The sequence below is a fragment of the Phascolarctos cinereus genome, unplaced genomic scaffold (assembly GCF_003287225.1).
Source record: "Phascolarctos cinereus isolate Bilbo 61053 unplaced genomic scaffold, phaCin_HiC Scaffold_7;HRSCAF=346, whole genome shotgun sequence".
Classification (NCBI taxonomy): domain Eukaryota; kingdom Metazoa; phylum Chordata; class Mammalia; order Diprotodontia; family Phascolarctidae; genus Phascolarctos; species Phascolarctos cinereus.
Genome location: NW_027556180.1, coordinates 161,840,274 through 161,864,820, shown reverse-complemented (window position 1 = coordinate 161,864,820; position 24,547 = coordinate 161,840,274). Strand labels below are relative to the sequence as shown.

Here is a 24,547-nt window from a genome sequence, read left to right as displayed (position 1 = left end):
AGGAAAGAGAACGGAAGGAAGAAAGAAAGAAAGAAAGAGAAAGAAAGAAAGAGAGAGAGAGAGAGAGAGAGAGAGAGAGAGAGAGAGAGAAAGAAAGAAAGAAAGAAAGAAAGAAAGAAAGAAAGAAAGAGAAAGAAAGAAAGAAAGAAAAGAAAGAAAGAAAAAAGGAAGGAAGGAAGGAAGGAAAGAAAGAAAGAAAGAAAGAAAGAAAGAAAGAAAGAAAGAAAGAAAGAAAGAAAGAAAGAAAGAAAGAGAAAGAAAAAGAAAAGGAAGGATTTTTAAAAATTTGATTCTGGAGGTGATATGGAGTCACTGGAGTTGATTTAAGGAAAGTGGGAAAGTGACATGGTCAGACCTGTGTTTTAGGATAATCAAATTGGCAGCCAAGGGAACTACAAGGAATAGGACTAAAGATAAGCTATTTCTTATCATCATTTTTCATATATCTGATTATCCTTTTAAAAATAAAATAAAGTATAGCATCAGCATTCAAATTTATGCATATGTTGAAAGGAATTCCTTGTTGTAGAAAAATGGGAGAATTAAGATTATCTCTAAGGCCCAAAGGATCTATAACTTTATGACATTACTTACGCGTTTGAATAGATTTGTTACTATATGAATATGTATATATAGAAAAATAATATCACACTTATATTGCTTTTTATGGTGACTATAATTTTGTATACATTGTTTCATTTGTTCCTTATTACAACCCTGTGAGGTAGATAGTAAAAGTAGTACTAGTCCTTTTTACAAACGTGGAAACTGAGATTCAGAATGGTTAATTGACTTGCCCAAAGTCACTCAGCCAAGACATGGAAGATGTAAAACTCAAATTCAAGTCTGCTGATTCCAAGTCCTGTGGTTTTTTTTTCCACTAAATTACATTGAATGTTTTTTTTAAGGCAATTGGGGTTAAGTGACTTGCCCAGGGTCACACAGCTAGTAAGTGTTATGTGTCTGAGGCTGGATCTGAACTCAGGTCCTCCTGACTTCAGGGCCAGCACTCTATCCACTTCACCACTATGCTGCCCCTTAAATTACATTGAATGTTAATGTTATATTTTATTTCATTATTAAAAAGAATATTCAGAAATATGAAATGATGATAACAATAATATCTAATCTTTAGTCACATTCCTTACAGTTCCCTTGGCTGTCAATTTGTCCTGAAGCACAAGTCTGACCATGCCACCTCACCATTCTCCTTTATTAAAAAATGAAACTAGAGAAGGGCAGAGGGAATGATATTTCCTCTATCCAATCTATCTTTGTCTATAGAACCTGTGCTTTAAAATTAGATATGTGATAGATTGATTGATTAGTTGATTGATTTCACATAGCTAGATGACAATAGATGGATAGATGGTAAATAGATAGTAGATAAGTAGGTAGTTGATGGATAAAGTCGGATGAGAGATATACAGAGACAGATGAGAGATATACAGAGATAGATAATCAGAGGTGATAGATTCATTGATAGATGATAGCCAGAGATAGATAGCAGTGTAGATAGATAGATACCTAGAGATAAATAGATGAGAGATATACAGAGATAAAGATGGATGAGAGATATACAGAGATAGATAGAGACAGGCAGAGATGATAGATTGATAAATGGTAGAGATAAATAGAAATGTAGATAAATACAGATAGAGATGATAGATAGATAGATAGATAGATAGATAGATAGATAGATAGATAGATAGTTAGATAGATAGATAGATAGATAGATAGATAGATAGATAGATAGATGAAAGCCAGAAATGGATAGAAATGAAGACAGATGAGAGAAATATAGAGATAGATAAACAGACAAGAATTGATAGAGATAGAAGAGCGATATAAGGAGATAGATAATAGATAGCCACAGCATCTGTATGGTATGACATGTAAAGAGAGATGACAGGAGAGGGTCAGTACACTGTCAAATAAGAAATATCTCTTCTGTTACTGCCATAGAAAGCCAGAAACAAAATTAAGCAGCTGCTCTGCTTCCATTTGATTTCCATGCTGTGCTTCAGTGAATCATTCACATTTTCTTGAGAATCAGTTGTGCTGCTGGGGAGAGGGGGATGTCATGGAGAAAGGAACACCCCTCCTTTTTACTCTTTGGTCCTCTCTCCCCCACTAATCCAATTAGAGGAAAAATTGTTCAATTAAAAGCCTCAAAAACCGTAAGAATCACTTTAGTCTTGTGGATACACAGGAGGAGAAACAAAGGTCCCTTTGAACATGACCCATCAATGAGAAGACATGCCAAGGACTTGGCAGCAGGCAGCGCAGTTCTTTCTTGATAGAATTCTCTGTGTAATTGTCCACCATCAGGAAGTCATCTTTGAGGGTTGTACTGAGTAATTCCAATGTCCATATTGTCCCAATGCAATGACACTGCAGAACCCTGATTCAGAACAAAGTGGCAGTTGTTTAAAATTAAGCATTACATAACTACACAGACTTGTGCAGAGGACATGAGAAAAACACCTGTTGCTGTTTTCTTAAGGTCTAATATTCAAAGACATCCATTGTTAATACAGTTTAAGGGACCACATTCAAGTTCTCATGCAAATAAATGTCAACCCTGCTATTTGTTTGCTATTTAAAAATACATTAACAATAGCTTTATCATGCTGACAAAACTTAGAATGGATAGTGCTGATTCATTTTTCCCCCTAAAGGACAGGCAAAGGTGAACATGCATTTTAGTCATATGATTATATTCTCTGTTAGAAGATTTGCTCCTTCATTGAAAAATGTGAAACACAAATTTCCTTCACTTAACTGAATACTTGCATTTAAATGCAATTGAATTAGAATATTTTTCTTTATTGTTGTGATAAGTCCACTTAATTTGTTTAGCAATATGTAAATGAATAAGCATTGAGATAGTAGATTTCCTGGGCAGTGCCAGATTTGGGAATTACCTTGTGGGTAACATTTATTTCTCCAGCTCCTAAATTCCATAGATTGAGATCCAAAGCTCAGAGTTAGAGAGAAATTCCCTGGTGCAGCATAATCCTTAAAGAAAGGAAAGGACAATCCACACACTTACAACAGTGTGTTATTTGGAGAACCAAGCCAAAGAGTTACTCATATAATGCAGGTCTATGAGAAAGAAGCTTGCTTATTCACTTTGGTCCTGAGTATTTACCTTCCAAGGACAGTAAAAGCACAGGGTAGCATTATGAGTCCTGAAAAGACTATGTAGTTCTCTGTGGGGCAGAAGGATTCATGAGAACAACAGAGCATTATCCCAATAGCAAATCCAAGTTTAGTTCCCTTCAATGGGGAGTGGATGGACTGACTAGTTGAATGCTTTATATTCCTCTGTTTAAGGGTTCCTATGTATCCTTGACATCTTGTACACTTTTTGTACTGGATGAAATATAGGCCGTCCCATAACCAAAATATATATTGTATGAGTACATGTGTATAAGTTGGGGATGCTGTTACCCGGCTTTGGGGAAATCTAAATACAAACTGTCTAAGTTACTTGGGAAACTTTTCTGGATTTCCTCCATGTTGGAGTAATAAGACAAAGGAAAAAACAGACTCTAAGGAATCCGCCCCCCAGGACCAGACATAGTTTCAGTGCAGAATCTTTTAGAGACTCATTAGCAGTTTGGGGTAGTTTGATTTCTCACCTGAAAATGAGTAGATGACCTCGTCAATCCCAAATAACAAAATCTTTATAAGGAACATCCCAAATTTCTTGGAAGCTCAGCTGGGACTACATTTCCCTTTAAGAAAGGAAGCTTAGTGGGTTTCATTTTTTGGTGTTCCATTATTTTGTTTTATTTTATTACTGTTTTGAAAATGAGAAAAGTTTTTACAATCACCAAAGCAGACAAGAGCTATAAAAACTTGCAAAACTCTGTTTGCTTGTTAAATTTGAATAACTATATTTGAGGGTGAGTGTAAGCTCTAGGCATACATGGTTATAGCTTTTACAAAAGACTACTGTATTAAGGTCTGAGAGTATTTAAGAACATTGTTAGGACTCAGTGCAATACACTAGGAGAGTCAATTAAGAATTGGCTACATGGGCCAAGATGTCACCTGTGGTCCTGAATCACCCTTCCTACTATCAGAACTCTAGGCTTACATGGACCAGGTTTGATTCTTTCTTTGACCCTTTGCTCTCACCTCCACTTACATAGGAAAATCTCCAAAATAAAGCTTAGGTGTAGCTTGAATCTAAGTTTCCCCAAATGTAATTAACTGTATCCCCCTTTTCCCAAATAGGCATACAATGAACAATATGGATGTTGGCTATGGAACAGCCTTTATTTTACCTGCCACATAAAATACATAAGACACAAAAAGACTCATAGAACCTTGGAACAAACATTTGTGACTTAGTTACACAGATAGTCTCAGTGTCAGCTTTGCACCCATAAAGCAGTTAAATAGCTCTTTGAACTCCCCTTGGAAGCTAAAGATCTTGGGGCTTCTAAATAATATTCCCCACTTACCTGTGATTTGTGCAGTCCAAGCAATTTATGGTAATTCATGGATGATTTGGCAAGATCCAGATGTTCTCTTCCCTCATTGCAGGGCTTTCCCTCCTTTTAGCTTGAGGGTGCACTTCTTCCTTCTCCAAGGAGACCACTATTAAGGAAATCTTGTCCCTCAAATAGGTCTCTTGACTAAGCTCTCAAACTCATATTCTCTTGAATGTAAGATTACCTGCAATGCATGAGGTAACCTTGAAGGCTGAAAAGATCCATTTTCAAGTATTCTGTACTCTAGCCGGTGCTCAGGATACCAACTGAAAGAAAGAAGTATCCAGGAACTGGAGATTCAGGAGCTCTATTACAAGGCTCACTATATATTTCTCTTATGAATTGTCATCTTTTTTTTTTTGGCTTTGTAGAGAGAGGGGGAGGTAGAGGGAGGAAGACATGACACCCCCCCACACAAAAATACACTGGATGGCACTCCACTCTTAAAGTCCAAATTAAAAAAATGTGGGAAATATCCCAGATGTGATGATTGAGCTTCTTTTTCTTTTTCTTTTTCTTTCTAACAAAAGTCCATTCCCCAACCCCACTAGCTCAAGTTGGTAGGCAGCTCCAGTCACTAGGGACCAAGGATGAGTTCCCTGCATCTTTTCATCATCTCAAATACTTCCTGACTGTGTGAATTTGGAAAAGTTATTTAATTTTTCTTCCCTCAATTACCTCACCTATAGAATGAGAATAATAATATCTAGCGTTCACCTCTCAGGGTTGCTGTAAAGATCAAATAAGATGATATAGGCAGAGTGGTTTATAAACCTTAAAGTACCACCTAAATGTTAGGCATTATTGCCGTAGAAGATGAATCCAAACTTTCCAAAGAAGTTGTGTCCCAAGCCCCAAAGGAAAAAAGAGGGTGATTCATAGGCACAAATAGTTTTGAAGAATTATTTTGAAGAATTTGTGTGGAAGATAACAAATGCAGTTTTGAATATGCTAAGATTGCATTGCCTATGGGACATCCAAGTAGAGAAACTCAGAAAGCATCGAGAATTGGGACTAGAACTCTGAAGAATGAGGACTCGATATATAGATTTGCTGGTTAGCTGCAATAGAAATAATACATGGTTACAGATAGAGAGAACTTGGGTACACTTTTGCATAGAGTGTGGGACATGGATGATGATACTGCAAAGGAGACCAAGAAGAATCAGTACAAAAGGTATAAAGAAAAACACGACAGAGCAATATCACAAAAAGCCAAGGAGGAGAGAAGAGTCTAGAAGGAGAGGGTAGCCCACAGTATAAAATATTATGCAGAGGACAAGAAGGATGATGTCTGAGAAAAGGCCATTGGATTTAGAGATATCGGTGAAGTTGGAAAGAAGGGTCAGTCAAAGGGTATGGACACAAACCAGATTTCAAGGATAGAGAAGTGAGTAGGAGATCAAAAAGCAGAGAAAAGTGGTATAGTTTATTGTTTCCAGGAGTTTAACTATGAAAGGAAAGTTAGATCTAGGGCATTAGCTTGAGGGAATGTCAGAATCAGGTAAAGGTTGGGTGTGTGTGTGTGTGTGTGTGTGTGTGTGTGTGTGTTTCTGTGGTTGTTTTTTTATTTATTTATTTGTTTTAGAATGAAAGGGAATCAGCATGTTTGAAGGCAGTGAAGTATTCAGTAGATAAGGAGAGATTGTAAATTGGGGAAAGAATAGGACAAGCCGCTGGAGTAAATGGGAGAGGGTGGGATTAAGGTCCTAAGTAGAGAGCTTGTCCATGGTCTGGAAAAGGGACGCTTCATCCTCCATAACTGGAAAAAGGAGGAAGAGAATGTTGGATGATGCTGAGATAACTTGATGTTTGCAACTGGGGAGAATAGAGATTTGTCAAGCACTTGACCTCAGGGCTTCTGCTGAGAAGGGGTGAGTGATGGTGCCAGTGACCTGAGAATAAAAAAGATTTGAAACAGCTACTGTGTGCCTTTTGTTTTCATTTTTATGACAATTAAATGTTTCAGTTCTTGAATAAAATGCAAATTTTATTATTATTTGCATTTATGTTAAAAAAGATACCTCAAAAAAAAGAGATTTTTGACTAACTATAGGAAAGATCTGGAAAATCTCCATGGAATGTGTGACAGAGAGCTGCCCTGAATTTCATTTTCTGCACGTGAAAAAGGATTATGCTTGTTCTGCTACACCTGATAGGACATAGGCAAGAGTAATAGGTGAAAGTTGTGGAGACAGACTTCAGGTTACTGTAACGGAAATGTTAACAATTGTCACTGTCATTGATCTATTAGCACAGAAGTGATTGACTCAATAAGACGTACAGTTTGGGATATGGCCAATGTGAGAATTCGTTTTGCTTGACGACGCATATTTGTTAAAAATGATTTTTTTCTTTTTTGGTGTGGGGGATGTGGAAGAAAAGGAAGGATAAGTCTGAGTCCTCCACCCCCAAGAAAAGAGAAAAAAAGGAAAAAAAGGGTTATTGAAGCATTTTTTACTGCACAGAAAATAACAGAAGGAAGGCCAGAAGGAATCATAGACAAGCATGGAAGATTTGAAAGTTACATGCTGAAATTATCATATATATATATATATATATACACACACATATACATATATTAATATATTATGTAATATGTAATGAAAAGCAACTGATACATAATGAATTCATAATTTCACTTATAATCTTTTTTTTCTTCTACTTTGCCTATGAAAATACTTATTTTATTTGGGGTTCATTAAGTTCAGAATAAAAAACAAAATTTAAATTTCTAACTCTCTAAAAGAAGAATGAACTTGCTGTGGGAGTAATAAGTTTTCTATCACTGTTTCTTTTCTTTTTAGATATGACTTAGACTAGATAGCCTTTGGAGTCCCTTTTAACTTTGAGGTTCTATGATACACAATATGTCATAATAAAGGGTAGCAGGAGTCAATTTGATAGAGCACCTATTTGGGGCAAGGAAGTCATAAAATCAAATCCAGCCTCAGACAAATGACAGATGGTCCCCTGCTCTCCCCCTCTGACCCCACTATGCCCCATCCCCAGCTATATGCTGTCGGTGTTGATGTTGAAAAACTTGCATCTTCCCCTTACTTCCTCTTTGAATATATCTTCTGAAATACCTGCATTTGTCTAAACTAAACAATTTAAAAAGAGACCAGTTCCAAAGATAGTTTTTAAGATGAAATCTGTTTCATTGACCTCTGAGAATTCTTGATCCCTTTAAAAAGGCATTCTAGTACACCTTGATGATTCAATCTCATTGTCTGATAACAGAGTGTCCAGGCATGCATGTTGTTTTCTTTTCCTTTTTGTGTCAGGCTGCCCACCTCAGGGTGTGTGTTTGTAATTATTGGTTATGGAGAGAACATTGTTTTACTTAAGAACAGCCCCCCCCCCAACTGCCCGCCCAGTACCTACACACCACTTCATCTTTGACTCAGAGGAACTTCATGTTGTGAGCAAAAGTACTGAAATCAGCTTTGTGAACATGACAAAGCTACCTTAGCATTCAGCTCTAGACATCGTTCAATCGGAAGTTAATAGCTCAGTGAAAAGATATGTAAGGACTTCTCCTTTTTGCATAAAGTTACGGCATTAGATTTTACTGTCAGATACTAGAATGTGAACTTTAGATTCTTTCGTGTTGACCTTGGTGAAAATTTGTATTTTATTAACAGGGCCACATTCTAAAATTTGTTCTACAGTGCCAAGAGGGAGAATGAGTCTTGTGTCCTGAACATATTATTCCATGACCCTCTGAACCACAGAAAATAATTATTACAGAGGTCTTTTTATGTGCCTGATATGTATATATGGGGTGAGGGCACAGAACTCTAAAACCAAAACCCCCAATATCTTCAGTAATTTTTTCCTTCCTTTTCCAAGCTGTTGACTCTTTTGCATATCTTTCATTTCTTTTCCCAATTTTCCTTCTACCTCTATTATTTTATTTTTAAAATCCTATTTGATCTCTTCCAAGAAGGCTTTTTGGGCTTGAGAGAAATTCATATTTCCCTTTGAGGTTTGACATGTAGACATTTTGACATTGTTGTGCTCTTCTGAGTTTGTGTTTTATCATCCCTATCGCTATAGTAGCCTTCTATGGTCAGGTCTTTTTTTTTTCTGTTTCTTGCTCTTTTTTAAAGCTATTTCATGGCTTTTAAAGTTGAGCTCTGCTCCTGGGGCACAAGGGGGACTGTCCCAAGCTCTTATACTGGGGGCCAGAGGCGTAATCACTGACTTTCTCCTCTGGGGCCTCAGACGCTGGTGGCTTGGCCACTGTGCTGAGGTAGCCTGGCCTAGTTGTGCCTGTTGTGCCCTGGGTTCTGGGGCTGGCAATTTGCCTTCTGCACTGGGACTAGAGGCCTCACAGCTGGCCTTCTGTGCCACTGACCTGCTGATCCAGGACCAAGGGGCTTTCGTTGCTGATCCATGCTGTGGCTAAGATCCTCCTGTTTGCCCAAACATCATCTGTACTGGCCTTTGCTCCCCTTTTACCCAAGTGAGACAGACCTTTCCTGAAGTCCTTCCAAGTTATCTTATGCTGGAGAATAGTCTCACACAATCTTTGTGTAGGTTTTGTTGCTCCAGAATCCATTTAGAGGCTTGATTTAACATTGTTTCTGAGGGAAAGTGAGGAGAGCTCAGGCAACTTCTTGGCTTTTCTCTGCCATCTTGGCTTCCTGTCCCCCCCCACCACCATGTCTTTATACCAGCAAATCCCTATGAAACACGTGGCTATAACCCTCAACATTTTAAATAGAATTCAATTTTAACAATTCTAACAAATAAAGCTTATGTTAGCTTTTCATTAGCTCTTCTTTCAATAAGGAACTGTATGGCAATGAATTCAGGATTGACTTTATCAGGACCTGGTTCCAAACCTCACTATGATGACCCAGCTATGTGATCATAAGTCATATAGTCTCTTAGTGCCCAAGAAAATTCCAAAAGACTTATCTACTAAACCACAGAAAGTGATCTTATGGAGGAGTCCTTCCCCCACCCACTGCCTATGCTAATGAAATCATGGATCCTCTTAATGATCTTTAATTCATTAGTTCAGCACATATTGGGCAAAGTACCTAGCATGTAGCAGGCACCTAATAAATTCTAGTTGACTTACTGACTGACTTTAATTCATGAAAACTTTTGAAAATTTAGGAATAATTATTTTAAAAGATAAAACACTCTAAAGGAAAAGGTGATTTCTAAATATTTTTACATACGTAATTAATACTTAGCATTTTTGCCTTTGAATTGCTGTAAAAGATTTAACCAAAATGAACTCCATCTCCATCCTGCTTTTCATCACTAACAAATAAATGCTTCTGGTTGTGCAATGAATTTGAATAATTAAATTGAGATGCTAAATGGATTTGTTTTCCATTTATTTATCTTCCTTCCCCCTTCTTACTCCCCCTCCTATACACCTTGTGTGTTTAGAAACTAAATGTAAACTGAAGGTGAAAGCAAAGGATGTAATTAAGCCACTGGACTGGAAGACGGAAATTCTAATTTATATTTCCCTGACTTGTTTTATAAGTCAGAGAAACTCACTGACATTTCTATGGGTAAATCCCTATTTTTCAAAATAAAGATATTTTATCTGTTCTTCCCTTCTAACCAAGGAGGGTAAGTTTTGTGAAACCTTTGGCTACAGGAAGAAAAGGAACCTCTTCTCACTCATCTCCTTTTTTCTTCCCTAAAGACAAGTTTATCTTCACAACTGGAAAGAAGGATTTCTAAGATGCTGGTTGTCAAATGAAACTGTGAAGAAAGATAGTCTACTTTTGTCAGTGTGGTCTCCTCATTGGATTGAAGAAATGAAGGGGATGTAGGTGGGACGGACAATTAGGAAAAAATGATCTCTATTTAGGTACCCACTCACTCTAGAACCTCTGATTCTCTGTCTCTAATAAAAGGGAACAGATTACTGTCTTGTTTACTAAATTTAAATATGATCAAACCTCTACATATTTTCCCTCTGTCTTTTCTACACTATACCATTATCTCCTAAAAGGACCCAGACCTAGATTTAAGAGCTAGTTATTTGCAAATGAAAGCCTTCCAGTTCTCCATCACCTACGTTATGATGCATTGGACACCAGGTGCTGTCAGTGCAATCCTACTTTCAGCATCAAGAAGTATTGGTAGTGGAAAAGAGGATAGGTAAGGGGAGCAGCCCTAAACATGCCTGCCACCAACTACTGCAGAGTATAACAGTATTAACTTTGATTTCTAAATCTCTCCTCCACACCTAATCAAGAGCCTTTCTACATCACCCTTCTTTCCTAGTTCTCTTGACACTCTGAGGAAGAAGTGACCTTTCTTGTCAATCCCAACCTGTCCAGTTGTGCTCTCGTCTCATTTCTTCCTGTCTCCTCTGAGAGTCTCCTCTCTTATCTTCAGCCTCTCTTTATCTACTTTCCTGCTGCCTACAAACTTTCCTGCTCCTTAAAAGTAGCTAGCATTTATATAAATGATTATTATATAAATGATAAAAATTTATATAAATGATTACAATTATATAAAAGAGATGATATTTGTAAGTGTTTAGTTCAGTGCCTGGAACATAGTAGGTGCTTTAAAATATTCTTATTCCCTTCCCCTACTTCTTCCCCATATAGTGTGTTAAGGTTTATAAAGCTCTTTACAAGTATTATCTCATTTTAACCTCACAAAAACCTTGGGAGACAAATGGTATCATTATCTTCACTTTACAGATGAAGAAACTGCGTTAAACAAAGGCTAATGACCTACCCATTCATGCTGCCAATTGTCCTAAGGCTTTGAACTCGAGACTGACCTCAGGTCCAGGCTCTTTGCATTGCACCCACCTTCTAGCAACCCCAAGTCTTCCCTAACCTTTAAAAACAAAACAAATGAACAAACAAAATCCAGAAATACAGAAGTTTTCTTTTGACCATACATCAAGCTATTGATCTCCCCTTCATAACCAAAGTTGTAGAAACTGTTTACACTAATTACATTATCCCCCAGTTGCTTCTCAGCCTTTTGCAATTTGGCTTCTGACCATAGCACTTGACAGAAACTGCTATCTCTGAAGTTAATAACTGTCTCTTAGTTTCTAAATTTAATTACTTTTTCTCAGGCTTCTTCTCTTATGTATCCTTTGACATTTATCCACTACTCCCTTCCTTTCTAGACATTATCTTCTTTCTTGGCTTGTGATGGTGATCTCCCCTGGTTCTCCTGATACCTGTCTGGTGCCTCCTTCTTATTCCCCTTTGCTGGATCATCATCCATCTCCCATCCTCTAAGCCTGGGTATCTTACCTCTGTCCTGGGTTTTCTTTTCTTTTGTCCCTACATTGAGTATCTTGATTCTTTCTTCCCTCCTCCCATACCCCCTGAAATTCAGTTATTATCGTTATGCAGATAACTTCTAAATCTATACATCCTAACATCTCTCCTAGACTACATAACATCACAAACTGTCTCCTGAACAACTCAAGGTGTTAAAGAAAGGATTCTTTATTTTCTTCACTTCATCTAAACTTGCCTATTTCTGTTTAGTATACCACAACCATCCCAGTCATTCAGGTTCACAAACTTAGTTTCATCCTTGACTTATTCCTCTTTCTCAATCCCCCTGGCTTACTAATTTTCCATATATTTCCTCTCCTCTCTAACGATGAAGGCACTATCCTAACATAAACGCTTTCTCATGGAATTTTGCAATGACCTACGAATCGGTCTCCCTTCCTTCTAGTTTCTCTCTATAATGCAGCTTCTACCCATTGTTAAAATAAACTTTCCGTGACACAGATCTGACCACTTCACTTTAGCTGAAAAGTTTTTACTTAATACTCATTGCCTTTAGAATAAAAAAACTACATTCTTTAGCCAATCTGGCTTCCATCTGCATTTCCAGACTTGTTTCATATTGAACTATTTCATGCACTCTAAATTCCATTCAAACTGATCTATTAGTTTTGAGGTAAGGAGTCAGCAATGTTTTCCACTGGGCAAAATAGAACCAAATTCTGGAAGCTTTGCTGCTGATGGCTAAAATTCAGGCTAAGACAGTGGAAGATGGAGACCATGTGTGTTTCCCTTAGCTTTTGTGTTTATTTTTATTGACTTATATGCCAAAATGTAGATGATCTTGGCAGTGAAGTGGGATTCTTAGCTGAGTTTCCACATAGCTCCTATGTTTTTGTTATTGTTATTGTTTTTGTTTTGCAGAGCTCCTTGAAAGGGTTTTGGGGGCAAAGGAACCCCATAAAAATTAAATTGCAGTTAAAAGGAATTCCTATTCTAAATCAGATGGTTTAGGGAAAGTCTTTGATTGGGTCCCAAACACTTGAAATTTTAAAAAAATTAGTATTAACATGAGCCACTCTTCCTGGCTTTTTATTTTTTAAAGTCATTTCTTGGTGTGGTGGCTCATAGCCTCTAGCCAGGAATAAAGAGCTGTCAGCTTATTAGAGAGGTGATTTTTTAGTCAGAAATATTCCCAAAGAGATGAAATCCAGAAGCTGGTTGTTGGGACCAGTGATCACAATACCAGCAAAGATCAGGGATTAGATATCTATTAGAAAGCAACTAAGAGTAGTGTGATGCTATCACCAAAAGAAATCAGCAGCAGCCCTATAGTGTTAGAGTTGTGAGTTGTCCTGGCTATAAGTGCCCCTGAGTCAAATGTGTGCTCTACATATATATTACATATATATGCATATGAACCATACGTTTGCATCAGCTACACATGTCTTCTATATGTTTATCCTTTCTGTGTACACCCTGGTCACACACTATCTTGGCATATATTTCTTTATATACATTTCCTGGTCACATGTTCATATTACATGTATACCTTCCATTCCTGTTCCCTCATTACATATGTCCTTCCCATTATAGTTGAACTACCTGTAGGAGAGTATACTTCACGTATGCAAGAGATCATCTTTTCTTGGCACTTTATTTGCTATTCCATTGAATTGAATTAGTTTTATTTCAACCAATATGTCTTCTGATTGGCTCATAAAAGTAAACCCATCAGTGGGGGCTCATGAGCTATTTTTTTTTTAATGGACACATTGGTGGAGCACATCAAACTTTAGGGACCCATATTCAAGAAGGAGTGGTCTAGGGCTTACACTGACATTCTTCTTCCCATCTCCATGATTCCCAATATGTGTTCTCCATGTTGTTTTTTTTTTATTCTACCTGCCTACTGTCCTTAAATTCTTTCAGAGCTTATGGAAGTTCCTACCACCTGTGTAAAGCTTTTCTTCATTATAATCACAGATCCAGCACAAAAAAATAAAACAAAACAAAAAATGCCCTCATCTAAGGCATGGCAGCCCTTTAAGAACCTTGAGCGGTGTTTAATGAATGTTTGATGAATTGAATTCTGTTGAACAACTCAGTGAGGTGGGTAATACAAGTATAAATTTTACATATGGAGAAACTGAAATATTGAAAGGTTAAGTGATTTTTCTCATGGTCACTCAGCTAGTAAATGTCAAAGATGTAATTTCAACTGAGGTCTCTTGATTCTAAGTTTATCACCTTTCTACTCTAACATACTACCTACAAGTTAATGCTTATAAATCATTTTGAGCTTATCAGTTGGCAGGCATTCATGTTTGGAAAATGAATCAATTGCCTGCGATTATATTGATAGTGTAATGAAAGCGCTCCCCTAGTTCTTCAAAACTTTGGAAACAGCAATGTCATTGCTCCCCATCATTGTCAAATAAGATATCAGTTCTATTTCTTCTGCCCATAGTTTCTCGTAATCAACCCGTCACCCCATGAGTATTATAAAATGTTTGATTAGAGCAGTGGTTCTCAAACTTTATATAGCAACATTCATTATTTCTGCCCCAAAAATTACTATATCCCCCTCATAAATCATAAAACAATCTATGCATATAATTTCTTTGGCTTCTCTTATATTCAAATGAACTGAAGAATGTATTATATTTGCATAACAACACAAATCTTAAATTTACAGCTAGGTCCCAATTAGTGTAAATAATGAATCCCATGAAGCAGTTGCATGTATTCAAATCCACTCTATTCAAATTTACAATTATGTAAAATACAACAATTGGTTCCAGTACATGGAAATAGGCAGTTCAAATTTGAATAATGAAACTACTTCAATGGATTCATTATTCATACTAATCCAGACCTAACTATATGTTCACTAGTTTGGCTGTTACAGCATCATAGGTTTACCAGTGGAAGGGACCTTTGAAAATATTGCATCAAATACTGTCAATTTGCAGTTGAGAATCTTCAAGTCCAGAAAGGTTACTTGCCTGGTTAATTACACAGAAACAGGATTTGAATCCAGGTTTTATGACATCAAATCACTTTTCATGCACCTGGCTGTCTCCAAAAAGGTATAGGTGGGTGTTCTATTCCATCCCAATCTTTAAACTTCATAACTGGGGATGGATAAATACTGTAGGTACCCTCTACCAGGGATGGAAGAAAGGCATGGGCATGTTACCCAGCCCTCCTCTGGTGAAGGGAAGAGAGAAGCCTCAGTTATCCAACATCCCTACCAAGTCCAACATAGCCCCCTGTAGTTCCAGGAAGCTTATTTATGTAGTAACCACTCCCATTCTTAGGCAGATGGAATGCACCAGGAGGGCATAAGCTCCCAGACCCCTACTGCCAGGGTCCTTCTGAAGTCATATCCACAGGGATCATCATGAACTCTGGCTCTACCCACCATAGGATAGGGGTCATCTACTTAGCACTGGAGTTCCATACTTTCTTACACATATCCTTTCATTCTAAGGAAGGTAGCGGGAGAGGAAGAAGTTAATACTCATTGGATAGCCTGTACAGAGCCACCAAGACCACAGAGGGAGGAAAAGGAGATTTTTGACTCCCCTCATGTTCCTTGCCATCTTGCTCCCCTTCTGCCACCCCAGAGCCTACTAACTAAAATACAGTCTTTGTATTAGTCTCATTTTTATTGACTAATTTAAATTTGTTTTCATTGAAAAAAATCAATGCATTTATGTGGAAGTTGAATTCATTGCTTTAGCCACAGTGCCACTACCATCCTCTCCCTCTCACCCACACCCCTCCCAGTGCATCATTACTCCCTTTTGGAATCTCTGTATTAAAAAGTACTTCCTTGACACTCTCTGAGATAATCGATCAATCAAGCAATCAATCAATAAATGAATGAATGAATGAATGAACAAATGAACAAACAAAGAAACAAACAAATAAATAAATAAATTATAGTAGTGCCCAAGCCATTAGTTTGATTCAAGAGTTATCAGAGAGCTCCTTCATTTTTTTTTTATGTTAACATTTAGGCTACAATAAAATGTTAATAATACTATTTAATGTGTTATAGCTGACTACTTTCAAGAACATTTAGATACCAGGAAGAGAATGAGTTACAATAATGAATATTGCCTGTTTTAGTTATTTCCAGAAAGACTTTCTATGATTAATGGTGTCATATTATATTATAGCAATGGAAGGAGTTAAAGACAAAATTCCAACAAAAGGCCCTGAAAAGAGTAAAAAGGGAGGTCGTGAAGGTTACCAGCCTTCTTAAGACAGAGGGAGGCTGAACGGAAATTAATTGAACATGAGGAAGTCATTAGGATGGGGAAAAAATGAGGAGAGCAGAAGGGAAGGAGGTGGCTGAGCTTCTCTGTAGCTGGTTAGCATTCATGAGAGAATATCATTAGGAATTATCATGTCACCAACTCCATCCACAGCCTAAGGACAGGATTCTGTGTGTCAATCAGCTGCACTCTAATCACCAAAATAGAGATGTTACAGACCAGTTCTCAAGATAAACCAAATGTGAGGGTATTTAATATCTTAAAGGCAAGTAGTTCAGAAGCTGGATGTATTATTTTCTCCCCATTTGGCTTATGCCTAGACACGAGTGATTCTAGACAAGTCACATGAGATTGCTGCTATTTACAAAGTGAAAGGACTTTTTCTGAAGGAGAACAGATGATCTCAGAGCAAAATCACTTGGCATGCTCGGCTTCTCTTCCACCATTACACAATATGCTGCTGTTCACAGAGCGGGTTGACAGATGATAACTGTGCAGTATCTCAGTCCTGCCGGTGTGAGCTTTTTAATCTGACTTTTATGTTCATAAAGGTGGCATCCTCATTAAACAAAGAAAACAGTAACTCTCTCCCCCTATGAAAAAAAATCTCTATCACCTCAAGGATGAGTACCTTTCTGTGAAAGGATAATTAGGTCACTGTTTAGCAAAGACTCATCTGCAGTGGTTGTGTTTGCTTGTGCACGAATTAGAAGACCTGACTCCTGAAGCAGCCAGACTCAAGAGAGAACTTCCCCAGTAAAATCGGAGACTCACCAAAAAGTACCAGCTGCCTTTAAAGTAGCACTTGGCCCATAAACCAAAACTTTACCTGGAAATGGTTTGAAAAATGGGTACACATAGGTCAAAACTAAATTCAGACTAGATGCTAACAGAATGCACATAACCCACATTGTGGTGCTGGAGATCAGGGCAGGCCTAACTGTCAATCATCACAGAGTTTAAAGGCTAGAAGAAGTATAGCAGCATGTCCAGGCTGCTCACTCCTCTCCGTTATGTGGATGACTTTTCCCTTGCAGTTCACTCTGTTTTAGTTGTAGGTTGGTTAACAAATGTTTTCTCCCATCCACTCATTACCCCTACCTTTGTGGAGGTATGGCTTTCTCTTTAAGCCCCACCAAGACTGCTACTACTGATTTCCAGGGAAAGGAAATGCCCTCTATCACATGTTCTAAACAACTACTCCAGCCTAGCCCTACTAAGAGTATACGGAAATTTCAGGGAAGTCCATCAATTGGGTAATGGCTGAACAAGTTGTGGTATATGATTGTGATGGAATACTACTATGCTGTAAAAAAAATGATGAGCTCAGTGATCCTAGAAAAAAGTATGGATAGACTTGCATGAAATAATGAAGAGTGAAATAAGCAGAACCAAGAGAACATTGTATATGGTAACAACAATATTGTTTTAAGAATGACTTTAAGCAAATAACTAAATTAACCATAAAGGACATGTGAAGAAAGATGTTATCTACATTCAGAGAAAATACTGATAAATAGGAGTTTATATAGAATCATTTTACATACATATACTTATTTGTGTCTAATGGTAGCCATTGGGGGGGAAGAAAAAATTTATATGATAACTTATTATATATTTAAAATGAATAGCAAGTTGTCCATAATTGATTTACAGTTTCATGTGCAATCATCTTTTTATTATGTTATGGAGAAGATTTTTATTCCATAAATTAAAAAAAAACAAAAAATACATTATATATACATATACATACATACATATACATATAAAGAGCATATGGCCCTGGAGAATATTCTCTCATCTCTCGGTCAGTTTACACTAGTAGAATACAAATTGAATTTACAAACTCCCAATAATTTAGATCTCTTCTATTCTACTCTTTCTCTCCACTTCCAAACTCCCTTCATACATTCATGTTAAGTAGAAATGGTATGCATCCAATGCCAATCCAGTTTAATGCAATTTTAAACATGAAAAATCCAGTCACCACTTAAAGAAATATTAGTTTGAAGGGTGGAGCCAAGATGGCAGAGTAAAAGCAGTGACTTGCTTGAGCTCTCCTCCAAACCCCTCCAAATACCTGTAAAAAATGGCCGTACATAAATTCTAAAGCAAATCTAAAATATAATCTAGTGACTGATTCTATTTATTTCCTTACAGGAAGATAGGTGAAAAATGAAATATTCTTGTATTACCTTTTTCCCATCTCACAGTATTTTCTACTTAGTTTGGAACTACATAATAATCATTCCAAATACTCCATCATTGCCTTCACCTATATATTGGACTCATATTTTTGTTGTTGTTATTCAGTTGTTTCAGTTGCATCCAATTCTTCATGACCCCATTTGGGGTTTTCTTGGCAGAGATACTTGAATGGTTTGCCATTTCCTTCTCCAACTCACATGAAGAAACTGGGAGCAAATAGGGTTAAGTGACTTGCCCAGGGTCACACAGCTAATGAGTATCTGAGGCCAGATTTAAAAGAAGGAAGATGAGTCTTTCTGACTCCAAGCCTGGCATTATATTAGCTCATATAGTATATTCATGTTACATAATTACATCTTCTAATTGTTTCAAATTGTATTATTTTATTTATTGTTGCATCATAAAATATCTTGTTAAATCCATTTTCCTTAGACTTAAAATTTTTTTCACATTCCTTTAAATATTCAAAGTACTTTAAAATGGATGTTTTTACTCTTTCTGTGATGAGGATCACAATCCATATAAAAATTTAAATGCTAATAAATTAGAAAGTCCAAATTGCTGGCTTTCTAAAGCAGAAGCTACATGATAATCTTTTAAGACTATTGAAAAGGAAGGAAGGAAGGAAGGAAGGAAGGAAGGAAGGAAGGAAGGAAGGAAGGAAGGAAGGAAGGAAGGAAGGAAGGAAGGAAGGAAGGAAAGAAGTAGAGGAAGAAAACTTGACTCTAAGGTTCATTGGGCCTCTAAGTGCTTGAAATAACCAGACCTGGATTGAAATCTTGACACAACCACTTTGGATCTATGTAACCTTTGGAAAACCATTTAAGTTAAGTGGACGATCATTTATTTAGTGCCTACTATGTGACAGGTAGGTGGTGCAGTGAATAGAGTGCCAGGACTAGAGTCAGAAGGGATTTTGTTCCTGAGTTCAAGTCTGGCCTCAGACACTTACCAGGCTATGTTACCCTGGGCAAGTCACATAACTGCTTACCTCAACTTCTTCATCTGTAAAATTATCTGGAGAAGGAAATGGCAAATCACTCCAGTGTCTTTGCCAAGAAAACCCCAAATGGGGTCAGAAAGAGTAGGAAATGACTGAAAAATAACTGAACAACAATAATAAATGTGTTTAATGTTTAGTATACAAAGAAAGGCAAAAAGACATTCCCTGCCTTCAGGGAGCTCACAACCTAATGAGGAAGACAACAGGAAAAAGACTATCTACAAATAAGATATACACAAGATAAATAGAAGTTAATCTCAGAGGGAAGGCACTAACACTAAGGAGGACCAAGTAAGGCTTCTGGCAAAAGGTGAGATTTAGCTAAGACTGGAAAGAAGCCCTTTTTAAAATGTCTCTGCTTTGGTTTCTTCAACTACGTAAGATGGAAAGTTTAGACTTAGTTGATCTATATGGCCCCTTCCAACTCTATTAAACTGTCACTAGTATTCAATAATCATGAATTGCAAAATGTTACAAGAGAAGAAGAATGGAAGAGGATGAACATGTACATAGTGCCAACCATGTGCCAGGCACTGAGCTAAGAGCTTTACAAATATCTCATTTGATGAAGGATGTTTTAGAGATAATCTTGCTCTACCCGCTTATTTTACACAAGAGGAAACTGAGGTCCAACCAGGTGAAGTAATGTCCTTTTTTGAGCATCACTTACATACACAGTATCTGACCTAGAGTAAGCTTGAGCCATGTGTTCTTGACATGATAGTAGTGTTTGGAATATGCTACAAGAATTTATACAAGAATAGACTAAACGTATTCCTTTTTGCAACTGCTTGACGTATAATGTAATGGCCAATTTAGGACATCATATTGTTTGAAAGTGGGTTATTCTGTGGACTTCTTCACTGCAGGCATTCAGCTCATTTCTGTGGATATTTGAATGCCTTGTTCTTGCAAACTCTTTCCAAATTTTAATTTTTAGAAATTGTTTGAACTATTTCCAAGCAACAACTTTATAGTTTCCTTGAACATTGAAATCCCAGTCCAAGGGAGCAGGTGGCTATTAATCTAAGGGATTTTAATCCTGCATTTCAAGAAAGATTAGAGCAAGGGAGGACAGTGAGAAAGGGAGCATTGGCTTCTAAACCTCTGCAGGATAATTTGCGAGCTTATGAGATTAGAATGAGCTATCTGACAGCACTGAACATATTGAAAAGCCTCACTAAATCAGACTAGTTAAGGGAAGGTCAGTTAAATTAATGAAATGTGAATAGGATCATAGGTTTTAAAGAAATGAATTATTTTCAAGGATGCTCTAAGTAACTTAAACTGATAGAAAAGCATTTCTCAGAAAAGATCTTGATTAGTTTGATTTAATGAATAGATTTGTAATTATCATAAGTGATATACCAAAATCATTTTAAAACTTTTTTTCTTAAGAATGTCAAATATATTCCTACACTATTTCTTTACATTATTAATTTGCTTAGAAAAAATATAGAGATAATATAAAGGTATGCTTCAGCTCAGAACACGTCGAAAGACAGCATTCCAAACCAGTGGAATTTAATTAATTAAGTTGTATTGGTTTATTTTTAATTGATAACATCACTCCCAATACTTCAAATTGCTTTAAATGGCCATATTAATCTAATTAATGTTTGTGGAAGATGACTTTTTTAAATAGTACTGTGAATAAAATGTAATTGGAAGTTTTATTCTTAACTATCCAAAAAAGAAGTCTAGTTAACTAGACACAATTTTTATTTACTTTTTTTAAATTTAAGAAATTTTTAAAAACATATAAAATTATATCTAACATCAATCTGGAAAATTAGAACTTTGTATTTATCAGTCTTATTCAGTCTTAAAGAATGCATTTATGCTGTGTCAACTGAACAGAATTTAAAATTTCAGTCTGTAGTCTGTATTGTTGGTTGAGTGGATGGGGGGGGCAGGAGTATAGCTCCCCAGAGTTCCTACCCCAGACTTTCACCTCCTACCCCCAACTAAATGAATAAATTTGACCAGATTTTTTGACAGGACATAGACAAAGCCTTATCATAATATGCTGTATGAATGTCTCGTTTCCCTAACAGAAGAACGAGAGCAGGTATTATTATTATTATTACACAACATGTCACAACAAAAAGACTATCAAATACTACCTTTGATCTTAGAATCATGGACCCCAAATTTGAACCCTGGCTGTGTCACTTACTGCCTGCATGAACTTGGGGAAATAACTTCTCTTTGGGCCCTATTTTCCTCTTTATGCATTGAGGTAGGTGATCTGATGACCTCTGAGGTCATTCAGATCTAGATTTTGGATCCTATGATTAATGAGAATAAGGACTGGACCTGTGATTGTGTCACTTTGGAGGTACAATTTATAATCTTAGAGAATTAACTAAAGAACTAAGAGGTTAAGTCCAGGGGATATCCAGGGTCATGCAATCAGTATGTGTGGGAGACAAAACTTGAATTCAACTCTTTTTTGCTTAAAACCAGCCCATTATCCCTTGTGCCATCCCTATGCTTAACCAAATTTTAACTTTAACTTTTTTAACATTTAACTTTAAGGAACTACCTAACTACCTAATAATTATTAGTTAATTAGTTAATTAACTGAAAATCTGTCTGAAGGCCCATTGAGTACCTCACTAATTGGTATAAGATTTTAAAATTATATTTCCAATTAAAGATGTGAAACCCATTTGGAAATATAGATTGGATCAGAAGAAACAATAACATATAATTTTTCAGTGTATTCTCACTTTGATACATAGATCAGCCTAGAATAATATTATGACCACACATAATTATCTTGTTTCTGCTTCTTTGGGCTCCTGAAAGTAGTGAATAGATGGAAGGAGTGACTGTAATGAAAGGAGCACTGGAGTATTCATCCTTACATTATTTTTCACACCTTAATTGTAATTATTCAAATTAAGATAAAAGTATCAGCTAGATTTACTTATCTTGACAAATTTGCCTGTCATCCTAGTTCCAATGCATTCTTTGGACAGCCAAGCCATTTTAAACCATCACTCTTGGAGAAAAAGAATTGGCAATCATGTCATTTAGATCTGGAAGGGACTAAAAAGATAATCTAGTCCAACTGTTTCATGTTACGGGTGACGAGTTGAGATATACAGAGACTGACACTAGTCCAAGGTTGCATAGCTGATTAATGCAGAGCCAGAACCATAAATTAGGCCTCTTGACTCCTAGATTATCAGTCAGGTTCCTTCCATTAGACCAAGCTGAAATGTTTAATGATGATGTTCTAGAACTAGTTCTGAAAGATCAAGACTTTATTATGAAATCAACTGCTGTAGAGAAAACTTAGAAGACTTTGAAAGCAATTCTCTAATTTGAAATAGCTTATGTTTATCCCCTCCCTTAACCCATTACCTCCCATGCATAGATATTGTCCTCTTTGTATCTGGTCAGGGGTTAAAAAGTCATATTTTCTAATGTGCAGATACATTTGGCATTCTTGATATGAGTATAAGAGTATGAGGTAGGAACTCACTTTGTTAAATAGTAGTATTCCTAGTAATGGAATTTTACATGTATCCTAAACATACTGTGCCTTAAATTTTGCTGAAATAATTATAATGAAAGCAAGAATTTCTGAAATGTAATTCATTATTTTGTGATAGCTAGGACTTGTTACCAATGTAGGAGTCATTCTTTGATGTGTATTATTAAGCTGTTTACTTGTTTGAGTAAAGACAAAAAAAAAATGAATACAAAGCTTGGAGAAAGAATAAAAATAAGACAAAGACATAGCTGGAAAATCAAATGCTTTCATCCTGATCCTCCCAAATGACTTATTAATACCAAAAATGAGAAATAGATGGAGAAAAAGATATCAAGTATAACAATTGATTCTAACAATTTCATGAAGAAGTTTAATGGTTATAAGTCAATTGTCACGACAAGGACATAAAAGAGCAAAAAATGAAAAAAAACAAAAAACCGCCACAACAACCATCTGACACATTTGCCACGTACGGAGAGTTGGCAGACAATGGTAACATTGATTTAGAATATAAATGCATAGGGGAAAGAACCATAGTAGATTGTAAGCAGTATTGCATGATAAAACTGTGAGCATCATTGGAGGGAAAAATGATATAAAGTAAGATGAGAGATGTTCATCAATCAAATGACAAGTATTTACCAAATTCAGCATACTGAGCTAAGATATCATTAACCTTTATTAGTTAATTCTGTAAAAAATAGAGTGGCATGGTAAGTAAAGGGTCAGCCTTGCAGACAAGAAAACCTGGGTTCAAGTCCCTGACTTACATATATTGAGTGAATATGGGTGAGTCTTTTAACCTCTCAATTCCCCAAGTCTCTCCAAGACTTTTAGTTAGAGCTGCAGATCTGCCTAGGTGGAAGGGTTCTTGACACGAAGGAAAGTACAGATCTGGACTTCAAAAAGTTCTTCTATGGGTTCATTTACTCTATAGATCTATTGTTCCATATTGTCATAGCCCTTCCCATTCTGCATGAATTTTCTCTTCCTCTTACAAATGAACTCTGATCTTCAGGAGAAAATGTTGCATTGATTTCTGCCCTGGAAGGCTCAGTGTGTGACAATCAGGCAAGCATACTTTCTACATTCATACTTTGCTAAAAGGTACTGCGGTTTCAGATCCCTATATTAGTATGTATTAGCCTAGTGCTCCTCATTATCTCTCAGACCTTGCTTTCTCTATTGTCGTTGCTAACTCCATTTCATTCTCTTATATCTTAGCACTGGTTTCTACGCTTGCTTCTTCTGTCATTAGCAGAGTGTGTTGTATGGGATCAATACGGATTGATTACTTTGATTTCACTTGCTGGCAATTTATCTACATGAGCCCTCCCTTCTCCTATTTTGAGTTGGTAGGAAAATAGCCACCAAAAAAAGATGAGAAATTATGCTGGTGAATATAATATGAAATGAAGTTACATAGAAAATATTTGAAATTTTTTTTCTCACCTGAACAACCAACAACAAAGTTGTCTTTGCTATTTTATGCTATGTCTCATATCTCATAAGAGCTGGAAGGGAAATTGGAGGCCATCTAGCCCAACCCCTTCATTTTCCAAATGAAGAACTGAGGTTCAGAGTGGTCCAGGGTGACACAGCTAATAAGTGTCTAAGGAAAGATTGGGACCCAGATCTTCCTAATATGAAGTCTGACACTCTACCCACTATGCCTATTTCTGAAGATATGTCAAATTAAATTGGAAACTCAAGAAAATGAAGAGCATAAGAGGGTAAATGAGGAGAGATGCAATAGGCTTCCCCTAGAACTAGAA

At 36.6% G+C, this 24,547-nt stretch overlaps 1 protein-coding gene across 1 annotated transcript in view; it reads left to right on the top strand.

The window, feature by feature from the left end:
* Positions 1-24,547, top strand: part of NALF1 (NALCN channel auxiliary factor 1) — a 741,837-nt gene that overhangs the window by 660,125 nt on the left and 57,165 nt on the right. The window lies entirely within an intron of this gene.